We start from the raw sequence: 12079 nt of genomic DNA, 5'->3' as shown, positions 1-12079 counted from the left end.
TGTGGATATTTAAAATATCTTATGGATATTTAAAACTTTGTTGAAGGACCATCCATCAGATATGTCTTTCAGAAGCACTGCCACATACCTTTTGAGATGTTTTCTAGTTTAATTTCTCTTCTTCTGCACTGTTGTCAAAGGCCAAATTTTACAGGTTGCCAGTAGGTAGTGATCAATCATGGTGAAGCACCCTGGTTTCACATATGTGTGGTTAATTCAACCCCAAAAGTTACACAACACAAGGTGGTTCACACAAAATAAGTATTTTGTGACATAGATCCATTACATCCCAACTCTCCAACATGGGTAAAAAGTACAAACACGCTGCACAAATTCTCTTCTTCCACATCAGTGAAAGAACAAGATGTGTCTACCACTTACACATATACATCTGAAGGAGTGGATTAAAAATTATCTTTTTTTCTCTGTCAGAGCATTTTTAATTCTTGTTCTCAGAAGCTCTTCCCTCTCTAGCCCAAGATGAGCTTATCACACACAAGCAGAAGCTCTTCAATATAACTACATGTTCAATATAAAATGAAGCAGCTGAAGGTAAAAATTGGGAAATTGAAGTGTTCAAGGCTTTCCATCTCTAACAGCAAGAGTGACAGTCTCACAGTTTCAGTGACTTGGAGAGCAGGTATCTTTTTGTCCCCTCCTCTCTCTCCTTAATAAAGATGTTTGGTTGCCTTCCTACCTCGCCTGCTCATCCACCACATCTCCTAATTTACTTTGGGCTAAACTAGCTGATTTCAAAGTGCCAAAGTAGATTAGGGGATGGTTATGGAGCTATAGTTCACTGGTGGGGAAAAAACCTCCAGGGGAAGGGCAGTCATGACTCCCAGTAGCATGGCTGGGTCTGGAAAAGGAGAAAAGTTCAGCCTTAACACAGACACTTTTAAAGGAGTCAAGGACTGCTGAGGTGCTCTGCAGGACTGAAGATCATTATCTCATGCACCTCATTCCTTTTGCTTACTGTGAAGCTCGATAGCTTCTATTTTTAGCTGCTGTTAAGTTTACTGCTGAAACAAGGATAAGTGCTTCAATTGCAGTAAATAGGAGACACTTCTCAGGCTCTGTACACAGTGTGACAATATAGCTACATAAATTACTGCACTACTGCAGGCTAATTCACACCACAGCCATGCTCCAGTGAGCAGGCTTCTCTCAGAAGTCTCTGGTAGGTTTGTCTGCAAGGACAGTCACATCAGCTCAAGCACCTACCGGCAGGCTGCTCTCTGCCTGGGACTGCACAGGGACCAAGAGAGCAACTCTGCAAGGCAAACCTCCCAAGGGAATGTCACCTCTGATGACATTAAAGGTGAAACTTGGGAGCTGCCAACTGTTTCTATAGACAAGTCAAACCTTCTTCCTCACAGTGACTCATATACTGTCACAGATTGCAGCAGAGGTATTTTCTACCTTTGTTTGTCCAGGTAGGCAATCAACAATTTTTTTTTCCTTTTCTCCCCAATTCATGTGTTCCCAAAATAAATGAATGTAAAAAAGGCCTTCCTCATATTCAAACCTCCCAGAGAACAAAAATACTGACAGTAATGTCCTGCATAAAAGAGAATTCACAAAATCTGTTCTGATCTGGCTGCTCTGCAGAACACCTAAGGAGAGAGTTGTGCAAGGGACTGCATGTAGCCTCTAAATGAATAGCTGGGTAAAGAGCTAGTGGAGAGAAAGGTTAAAACAGCTTGGAAATGGTCTACTTTGACAATGTCTGTGTTGGATATTGCTGTGACAGCAGGCTTCAATTTTGTCCTGACGTAATGGTGTGTATGTGTGTGTATATATAATGTATATATGTGTGTATATACACTGCAGCAGCTGTGCAGTGTAACAATGCACAAAGCCATGATCCACCACACCTAGTCCAGGGCAGTGCCAGGCTCACCACTGAGTCATTTAGACCTCACATGGATGCTGCCATTTTGCTGATAAGACTAAGTGAGCAAAATGAACTTAAAATGACTGCTTCCATCTGCCAAGATTTTCTGCTGTGAAAATGCAGGTTGAGTGAACCTAAACTTTAAAGCAGCAAATGACTTTTTTTGAGCACATCACTGTTCAAATCCTACCAGCTCTGAACTCAGTTTGCTTTTCCCTGCCAGCAGAAAAGGAGTAGAGATGTAAAGGAAAATACTTCATGCATTGCCTTATGTTTTGTGACAGTAGAGGCATTCAACAGTGCCAGCTGATGCCACTTCAATGTAAATGCCCCACAATGGAGTCAAGAAGGTGGAAACCCCATTTATACTAAAGAAAATATATTTCAAGGCCTGTTTTTTCAAATAGCACCTGCAAAACAGCAATATTTCTGACTAAGGTGTCTTTCTGACTTGATGCCCTGTGGTAGAGGGCAGAGTGAGTTGGATGCCTCCTAAAGCAGGAGAAAAAGTTGCATTCCCACTTTGAATCAGAGCTGTACTTTGGAGAAAAGGAGAAGGAGACAATTAAAGTTGGTAAACCAAGATTCATATATTTCCAAAACAAAATTTAAAGCCGAAATGCTGATTTTTTTAAATACACAAAAGAAAAATGATTTTTCAGAACTGCTGCAGGCAAGTATAAGGCACAGTATGTTTGATTCATCCTTGCTGCAACCTTAAAAGGCACTTGAATTATAAGGTGTGTTACCTTCTAAGATTACTTCTTGGTTTCTTTACTCCCCAAAAGGGTTGATATCACTGATTTCTAAACCAAAAGAGAGATGGTTGCCTGGAAGCTATAGCATCAGCTTAAAAGAAAAAACAAAATTTCTGAGTTTCTGTGTTTGCTTATTGAAAAAAAGAAGTGTGATTTTCAAATAACTTTATTAATTTCCTTCTATTTTGTAAAATAGTGCAAGAAGATGAGGTGACGCAGAAAAAAATGCAACTTTGCACACAAATGTCTAATGCCATACTGAATGCTAATAAAGCAAGCAAGAAAATACAGTTCCTTGAGAAATCGTCCTTTATGTGTTTTTTTAAAACACAGTTGTATTTCCAGGATGATCCCTGCTACCCAGCCCAGCAAACCTGATAACAGGTTACTCCATCTTTCCCTTTCCCTTCACTACATCCAGCTTAAGACACATTCAGTTGTTTAAGACTCATCAGTTTTCTGGAAAAGTGATTAGGAAGTTGATTTTGTCCCTTCTAACAGTTACTTTTGTGCCCTAATAAGCCACAACCTTTGTGGTTCCCATTTGCCCTTGAATGGCACAAGATGAGTGGCTGAATCCCAGAACCGTTCCAAGACACCTCCTGTGCAGAATTGGTGCTTTCTTGGAAGATCTATGACAAAGTGATTTGGTATTACCCTGAGAACATCCTGTTATATTCACACATCTCTCCTCTAATTTTCAAGGACTTTCATGGCACCAGCCACTGTGCAAAGTGATGCCCTGTACCTGCAGCTGGCAGGGACAGAAAACACCTTCTCTGTAGGTGCCTCAAAGGGTATCCAAGGTAAAAACTCCAGCTCTGCTCTGGTTACAGATCTGTAAAGCTGGGCAAAAAAAAAAGAGGCAGCTTGGCACAAAGCAGGAAAGCATTATGGGTGGATTTATTTCCAGCCCCAAATGATCCCAAAGGGACAATTTTCCACTGAGTGAGCCAGGCTGGCCCATCACTTATGGCCTCAGCAATGAAGAAGACCTGGCAGACAGTGGTGCACAAATGTGCTGTGCAACAATTTCAAGCATAAATCTTTTGGGAAATTCTCTTTTCCCTTCAATTCATGGTGTTTTTTATCTACAGAAAGTTATCTTAACAGACAAGGCAGCAGCACCTGCCTAGAGGAGTTTCCTCACATTACCTTTCTGCTGGTAAGCTGCTCTGAGATATTTATATATCATCCCTATTTTACAGGTGATGAAACTGAAGCACAGGGGAGTTAAGTGACTTGCCTCCAGTCACAAAGCAAATTAGCAGCCAAGTGGGGAAGAGATCAGTTCTCAGCCCAGAGCTTTTACAAAGTGCATTTTAGGCTTAGAGAAAGATTTTCAAGGGAGTCTTGATTGCTCAGTGGTGGCACTTCAATAATAAAAGCTGAGTTAGAGCAGTGTCTGCACTACTCAGGCCCTACTTCATCCCCAACATCATACTTTGTATCTGTGGAAGGAGCACTCCTATTTTCTTTCAGAGAAGGTTTTGGGGAACCAGCTCACCAAAGCTGATTGACTACCACTGTGTGTGACCTTAGCCAAGAGCCAGTAATTAATAGCTGTACCCATCCCATTTATAGGTTTCTATCAAGTGTTTTCTAATTTGCAGGGGTCTCCTATTTACTTCAATTGAAACACTTATCCTTGTTTCAGCAGTAAACTTAACAGCAGCTAAAAAATTAGTAGTACACAAAACATTAGCAGTACACAGGGAAACCTTTCTGGCTGAAATGTTGTGCATGGCACCACGGGTTGGGAGGTTGTTCTTTGTGGGGTACAAAGGTCAGAAACAGCCATAATTAGCCAGCTGCCTTCACCCATGGGAAGGGTGCCACTGTGGGATCTCAGCACCTCAGGATGGAGGTGCAGAGAGGCCGAGACCACCCTTGGGGGGCTCGGGAATCCTGGAATGTTGCCAGAAGTGTCTGGTGGCAGGATTTTGATCCTACACAGGAGATGAGATCTGTATGAGGACTGGGAGAATTCACTGGGTGAATGGTGAAGGGATAAGTTAGTTAAAATGTAAAACACAGGGTTTAGGATTTTGGTACAGGGGGGTCTAAAGAAGTAAGATGGAGGAATTGGGGCGTGTCCTGTCCTTCTTCTTCTTCTTCTTGGCCTCCATCTTCTGTGGTGGTGGTGGCACTTTGGGATTGGTCATTACTAAAAGTGCACCAGTTAATAAGGGTAGAAGGTATTGGAGAAAAATGATAAATATTGTACACGTAACTTAGGGTATAAAGATAAGTGACCGCCCAGGGGCTTGGGGAGTGTGCCCATGGCTGACTTGCTGTGCAGACCTCTGTCGGGCTGAAAGAAAATCTTTTAGATAAACAATTAATAAACACCAAGACCGAGACAAGATCAGAAGTCTCTCCTCGTTCTTTGAAGCGTCGGCTCTCCAAGGCCATCCCTGAGAATTCCAAGCACCTAAAACAACAGACAGAAAAACCCTACAAGTGGCGTCCCTGGGTGGGCTCGAACCACCAACCTTTCGGTTAACAGCCGAAAACACCACAGAAACCAAAACAGCCGAGAAACCAAACAAGTGGCGTTCGCTGCGTGGGCACCCCCCACCAACCCTTTCGGGGGGGGATCAGCCCTGAAGAGCTGAAGAGCTGAAGAGCTGAAGAGCCGAGAGAGCAGTTCCTGAGGAGAGAAGCTTGAGAAAAAAAAAAAAAGGAAAAGAAGAAAGAAGAAAAGAAAAGAAAAAAAAAAACAGCCAGAAGAGTCTGCAAAAAAAACAGCAGTCACTGAGAATTCCATCTCTCAGCTTCTGCCGAAGGCAGTTCGCAGAGCAGCCCGGATCGGAACCGGAAGGCGCCTCTGGATTCCTTCTCCTGTGACCTGCTGGACAGAGACAGGAGCCTCCGGACAGCTCTGACGACAGATTCGGTGAGAAGGTCAAAAATAAGAACATAATTGCACACTCCCCCAAAACAACGGGAAATTTTGTCCGCCTTACAAGGCGTGGCTCAAGCATATACAGAAGGGATCCCAAGAAAATAATTAAAACAGCTGTTGTTGTGGGCAAGGCTTAATTACCCACTGGCCGAAACATGCCTGCTATTCGAAGTGGGGTTTTGGCAGGAAATTAATAGGCACTTATATTTTTTAGCAACAAAGAAGGACGAGACAGCGTTAAAGCTGCTCTCGTCGGCAAGATTGATGCCAGAAAGGCATCATCTCGGCACAGTCGAAAAGACTGGGAGAGCAACGAAAAGTTGCCGGCACCCTCAGAAGGAGGGTGGGGAGCAAAGCTCCAGGAGAAAAAAAAAAAAGAAAAAATTTTAATTAGTTCTGGCCTCAAGAAGCCAGGGGAAAGGGCTCTCGAGAAAAGAGAGCAGGAAATAATATTAAAGCCCCCGGTCCCAAAACCCAGAAACCCCAAGAAGCTCCTAAAGCGTCCTAAAACTCCGGAGAATACAAGGGAGTCAGGATCGGAGGGGGGGGTGCAGGGGGAAGAGAAGGGATCGGGGGGGGGAGGCGCTTCCTCGCGGGGGGCACGGCGCGGCAGCGGCGGAGCCGGCGGGGAGCGCGGGTGAAGAGATAAAGGGAGACATGAGTGCAGACGCGGCTTTTATCAGCGCGGCGCCGGGGGGTGGCGGCCGCTCCGGCCGCTCCGGCCGGCCGGCAGAGTAGCGGAGACGCGCGCGGCGGGCAAAACTCGCAAAAACCTGGGAGCAAAGTCGGGTCGAATTGCGGGGCGGGCCCGGGTGCCGGCGGGGGGCGGGCTGTACACACCGGCGGGAGGAGCCAGGGACACAACGTCAGAGGGAGAGGAGACAGAGTCGGGACAGACCGAGGGGAGGAGATTCGGAGGTGGAACGAGGGGGAGAGAGTGACGTCTCGGGCGAGGAGGGGCCGTGCTCGGGATCCTATGTCCCAGCGGCTCCACACCCTCCTCAGACTTGATGCCTCTGGTACAACCCTCGGAGTCCCAGTCCCTTCCCTTCAAGGGAGACGTTCTGGTGTTCAAGCTCCATTTTTAGCTGAATTAAAAGCCAAGCAGACACGGTCTCAAATGAGATCACGAACACGGCAATCGACAGGACAGGGGCAGTCGAGCTCAGGCTGTCATCCGAGCTGGGGAGGCCGGTGACAGCGCCACCTAGTGGGGGGCAAGGCTTTCGCTTGTATCTCCACAGATCGAGACGTGGGTGTCGGCACGACACGTGAAACCATTTCGAGTGCGAGAACATGAAAATGCGGATCCCAGAAACAAAGATCCAAGAAACAAAGAGACGAGTACTCAGACAAGGGTCGAGACTCAGATTGCCAAGACGACTCGGAAGAGAAATAAAAAGGAACTAAGGACTTTGGGGGAATTCTCTGTTAAGGTCCTGAATGAAAAGCAAAGCAATGATGTCACACAGAAATGAAGCCATGAGTTTCATGATGCTTATATGCATCATTCTTTCATTCATTGCAATAAGCAATGGGGGTAATTTACCTATTAATCAGCCAAAGCAAAATGTATGGTAGAATTCTTTGACATCTCTCCCATTTGGAGAGGAATTTTAAGGGTAGACTTCTTTGACATCTCTCCCATTTGGAGAAGAATTTTAAGAGTAGGGTTATATGTTTTAATAATTCTCCTATTCCTCATACTTGTCATCCCATGCATATTTGCATGTTTAAAACACGCTATGAATCGGATAGTAAAAGAGATCTTCCTGGTGCAAACAGAAGGGGGAGATGTGGGATCTCAGCACCTCAGGATGGAGGTGCAGAGAGGCCGAGACCACCCTTGGGGGGCTCGGGAATCCTGGAATGTTGCCAGAAGTGTCTGGTGGCAGGATTTTGATCCTACACGGGAGATGAGATCTGTATGAGGACTGGGAGAATTCACTGGGTGAATGGTGAAGGGATAAGTTAGTTAAAATGTAAAACACAGGGTTTAGGATTTTGGTACAGGGGGGTCTAAAGAAGTAAGATGGAGGAATTGGGGCGTGTCCTGTCCTTCTTCTTCTTCTTCTTGGCCTCCATCTTCTGTGGTGGTGGTGGCACTTTGGGATTGGTCATTACTAAAAGTGCACCGGTTAATAAGGGTAGAAGGTATTGGAGAAAAATGATAAATATTGTACACGTAACTTAGGGTATAAAGATAAGTGACCGCCCAGGGGCTTGGGGAGTGTGCCCATGGCTGACTTGCTGTGCAGACCTCTGTCGGGCTGAAAGAAAATCTTTTAGATAAACAATTAATAAACACCAAGACCGAGACAAGATCAGAAGTCTCTCCTCGTTCTTTGAAGCGTCGGCTCTCCAAGGCCATCCCTGAGAATTCCAAGCACCTAAAACAACAGACAGAAAAACCTTACATGCCACTGTGGGCCATGCCTGTGTGCCAGCTCTGGGAGAGCACGTGGGCCCTGCTATCATTCCTCAGAGCTGGGCCAGGCCCTCTCCCTAGAGACAATAACCCAGATCCATGTTCTGCCTTCAGAACTTTTCTCCTACTGAGAAGAGCACATAGGAGGATACAGTATGGGTAAATGAAGGTGGTACAGAATTTAATCTTATTCCCTAAAGAGTTGCAGCTGAACCAATTACTAAAGATTAGGAGCAGGCCTGAATTTGACAGGCCACACCTGTAGCCAATCAGAAGAGTGTGATAAAAGAGTGGATTGGTGGGAGCTGGAGTTAGTTGGCTACTGTGAGTGTTATAAAAGAGTGGATTGGTTGTCTGAGGGGGAACTGGAGTAAGTTAGCTACTGCAAGGATGGGAAGAGTCAGTGCCTCGAGGAGCTGCCTACAAGAAACATCAAGGAGGTATGAAACTCTGGCAATATAGAACCCTTGCAATGTAATGATAATAGAATTCTTGCAATATAATGACAACAACAGCAAATGGAATTAAGATGTAGATTAATCATATGTCTTCTAAATTTCTATACTTCCTTTAACTCAGCATGAATAATACAGCCACACTTGCTTATCAGAGCTAGATACTTGTCCATGAATGCCAGTGAAAAAATAATCTGTCCCTCTACTATAACAAAATTCTAGCAAAAAAAGGTCCCATCCTTTTTGCCAAAATGCAAACCTGCAACTCACCGAGGGAAGAGAAAGACAGGAATGGGGCATTGTCTTTGCTAGGAACACTAGGAAGACTGACCGTGCAGTAATTGCAGGCTGTGCCTAAGGGACTCCACCCTTCTGTACAGCTGGAATCTGCAGGTGTAATAATTCAAATTCCCACTAGAGGGTAGGCAAAACTTTTCCAGTAAAAGGATTGCTGTGAAAAAGCAGAGAGTATGCAGCAAAGCAGTGTCTGATTTGGAAAAGCAAGTCTGTGCTTGAGAAGCAGCAAAGAGTAGGAAAAGCAAGAATATGCTTATACCAGCTGCAAGAGCAAGGTGGGAGCATTGTTCTAAATTTCTCTAAAGAAACATAATCTCTGTATTATGCTTTTAAATCAAATATAGCTGGAGTGGCTATGTTGTAACAAATATGTAAGCTGTAAATCAGATTTACAGAAAATATAGATTTCTGATTTTCAGAAATACAGCTGGTTTTACCCCTGCAGATGTTGTCTTACAAACACTGATAGCAGCCAATTAAGAATTTCAAATATTTAGAAAGGAAATACAGGGAATTAGAGTTTATCCACTTTGGGAGTGAATTCACCCCCTCCTGATGGCCTAGCCAGAAACATCAAATGATGTATTTCTCTCTCTCTTTTATTATTGACAGTCTACTCTTGCAGGTAATGATGGCTTGTGTTTTCTCCTCACACAATTCTCCACTGCTGAAGTGCAGACAGATTTCTCTGAACCTTGCTGCAGGAGGGGAAGTATGGCTGCAGGCATCAACACATCCTGCTCTCCCTGAAAGAGCAGCTCCTTTCCAGGTGAGATTGGCTGTCTCAGGGAGCTCCCTGCACTGCAGATAAGGGCACTGTGAAAAGGTGTTCTCACCACATATCTGACCGCTCCAAAGCAAGTTTTCACACTGCTTCAACAAGCCAGTGCTAGGAAAGTTAAACTCAGAAAATAAACTCTGAATTGTTTTATTTATTTAGTTCCAGATCAACAAAGATGTCCTAAGACTCTGAAGCATCACCTCTGTGAGCTAAATGACTTTTTTTGAATGCAAAGCAAAGATTTGCTTCAGTCTTCTGAAACATAACTTGTTTGTGCTGGCAGAGGTAAGAACCGAAGAAGAAGGTCCAGCAAAGCAGCAGAGTTCTTGGAGCCATTCCTGCACTGGGACTCCTCCCACAGCTAGGATAATTAAAGGCTGAAGTAAGTGGACTTCAGAAGACCAGCATGCTAGTGTTTGCTGGCACAAGCACTGCAATTATCTCATCTGCCCCCTAAAGAGGTGTGGGCTTTTGAAAGGAAACCCTCTGTTGCCCTTCTGTTCTGGATGGGTCCCATCCCCTGGTCCCACACAGTCTTCTGGGTGGCAGCAATTCTCTCTCCAGCTATGTGAGCTGCTGAAACTGGGTGCCATTACAGGCAGCAGTCTCATCCCTCGTCACATCAAAGGGCTAAACTGGAGATGTGCCCAGAGAAGGGTTACTTTTGTGGCTCTAGTGAGCCAAAGAGAGGAGCCCTTTGGGCTGCCAGATGGGTTTTCACTGCAATAAGGCACATGAATCAATGGCAAAGATTGTCACAGCACAGAATTGGGAACCAAGGAAGAAGAGTTAATCCTGAAATACAGTCGTGCCAACTGAGGTTAAATTATATATTCTCTATCTGTACTGTAAGGTGTGAATGATGAGTCTGAGGGATGCTGGCATGGGCTAAGGAGAGGTGTCTGCAATCTGAAGCAGGGCTGCATTTGGTATCTACTACTCTGTTTCACATTTCCTGTGGTTATCAATACCTCTTTCACCTGTCCTTGCCATGATAGCTGCAAGAATTACTTCAAATAAAGCACATCACATGCAAAAATCTCCCGTCTTCATCATTCTGAAAAAATAAAGAATATTTTATTGAAGAAAGAGTTATTGCTACACAAAAGTCTGTGATAGGAGGTGAAAAAAATCTCTAAGGGAGTGAAGAAGCTGGATTTGGTCAAGAGCAGATGAATCTCTGCAGCTGTGCTCTTTCACCGAGTAGTTGCCTCAGGGTGGCAGTTGATGTTAAATTTTGTACAAAATTTCCCTTTCTTGTGTGAATTAAAGATATCAAAAAAGAGAGAGAGATGACCTTTATTGTAGGACCCTCTTTTTCCTTTTTTTTTTTTTTTTTTTTGTGAGGATTTTGTAGATATTGAAGGCTCTTCAATTGGCTTACAAAGCTAAAACCACACACCTGGCCTCAGCTGCAGAGAAAGTCTTCTGTTCCTGTCTTCCTGGGATCCTTGAAATGCATCACCTCATCAACACAAGTTTCCACACCATTGCTCCCAAGCAGATATTTAAGGGTGAAATGCTACAGCAAGTGGCATTTATAAAGTGATTCCAAGGATTTTTTACAGTTATAACAGTGACTTAATTATGGATTCACAACATCTATATCATAATCAATTCACACACATGCACACAGGCCGAGGGAGATCTACATCTGTGCATGTAAAAGTACCCATCCAAATTTCCCCTTGGGTTCAGGGAAATAGAACAAATCCCTGAGTGTTTCTCCACAAGCATGGATTGTGCCTTGAGGAGAAGGTATGTTGTGGGGTGTCAGCCTAGGTCTTGTCACCAAGAAGGAGGAGCTGAGGGAGCTGGGGTTGTTTCAGCTGGAGGAAAGGAGGCTCAGTTTCTACAATTCTCTGAAAAGAGTGTGTAGTGAGATGGAGGTCACCTAACAAGTGATAGGAGGAGAGGAAATGGCCTCAAATTGTGCCAGGAGAGGCTTTGACTGGATGCTAGGAAAATTTCCTTCTCCAAAAGGGTTGTCAAACACTGGAACAGTCTGCCCAGGGTCTGCCCAGGGAAGTGGTGGGATCACCATCCCTGGAGGTATTTAAAAGATGTGTATAGGTGGTTTAGTGATGGACTTGGCAGTGCCTCATAAACTGTTGGACTTTATGATCTTAAAGGTCTTTTCCAACTTAAATGATTCTAAGACTGTCCACCACCTGGGCTGGTAGAGGCAACACTTTGCTGCTACATATCAAAGTGATCAGCAACTTCTAATTGCTGTCCTGGAGACTTCAGCTCAGTCCAGCTGCTGCCATGGTAGTGCTGAAAGTTATCTGTGTATGTGTACTAAGGGAGTGTATTAGGAAAGAAATTGCTCTGCCCAAGATGAGAGGTTCATTTGATCCCTGAATTAGGATTGACTGTCTCAGTATCTAGTTTATTTGGGAAGAAATCACACATGGTGCTTTCAGCTAATCAAATAATTTCTGACAGAATGCTCCTTCCCTGCAAACTGTTGAATCAACAGAATCAAAAAGTTTCATTGGATGTCTTTAGTCTATATAAGAAGTTGATAGAAACCAAGTAGGCAGAACGCAGGT

General features: G+C 44.3%; 1 long non-coding RNA gene across 2 annotated transcripts; it reads left to right on the top strand.

The window, feature by feature from the left end:
• Positions 1-8364: 8364 nt before the first annotated feature.
• On the top strand, positions 8365-10310 carry LOC132070017 (uncharacterized). Of its 2 annotated transcripts, XR_009417864.1 has the most exons (4): positions 8365-8431; positions 9356-9512; positions 9684-9728; positions 9808-10310. It is a non-coding gene; the product is annotated as an uncharacterized LOC132070017 (long non-coding RNA). The 2 variants fall into 2 exon arrangements; XR_009417865.1 differs by having other exon boundaries at positions 9684-10310.
• The last annotated feature ends 1769 nt before the right edge of the window (positions 10311-12079 follow it).

The sequence above is a fragment of the Ammospiza nelsoni genome, chromosome 2 (assembly GCF_027579445.1).
Source record: "Ammospiza nelsoni isolate bAmmNel1 chromosome 2, bAmmNel1.pri, whole genome shotgun sequence".
Classification (NCBI taxonomy): Eukaryota; Metazoa; Chordata; class Aves; order Passeriformes; family Passerellidae; genus Ammospiza; species Ammospiza nelsoni.
This window is presented reverse-complemented; position numbering and strand designations above follow the sequence as displayed.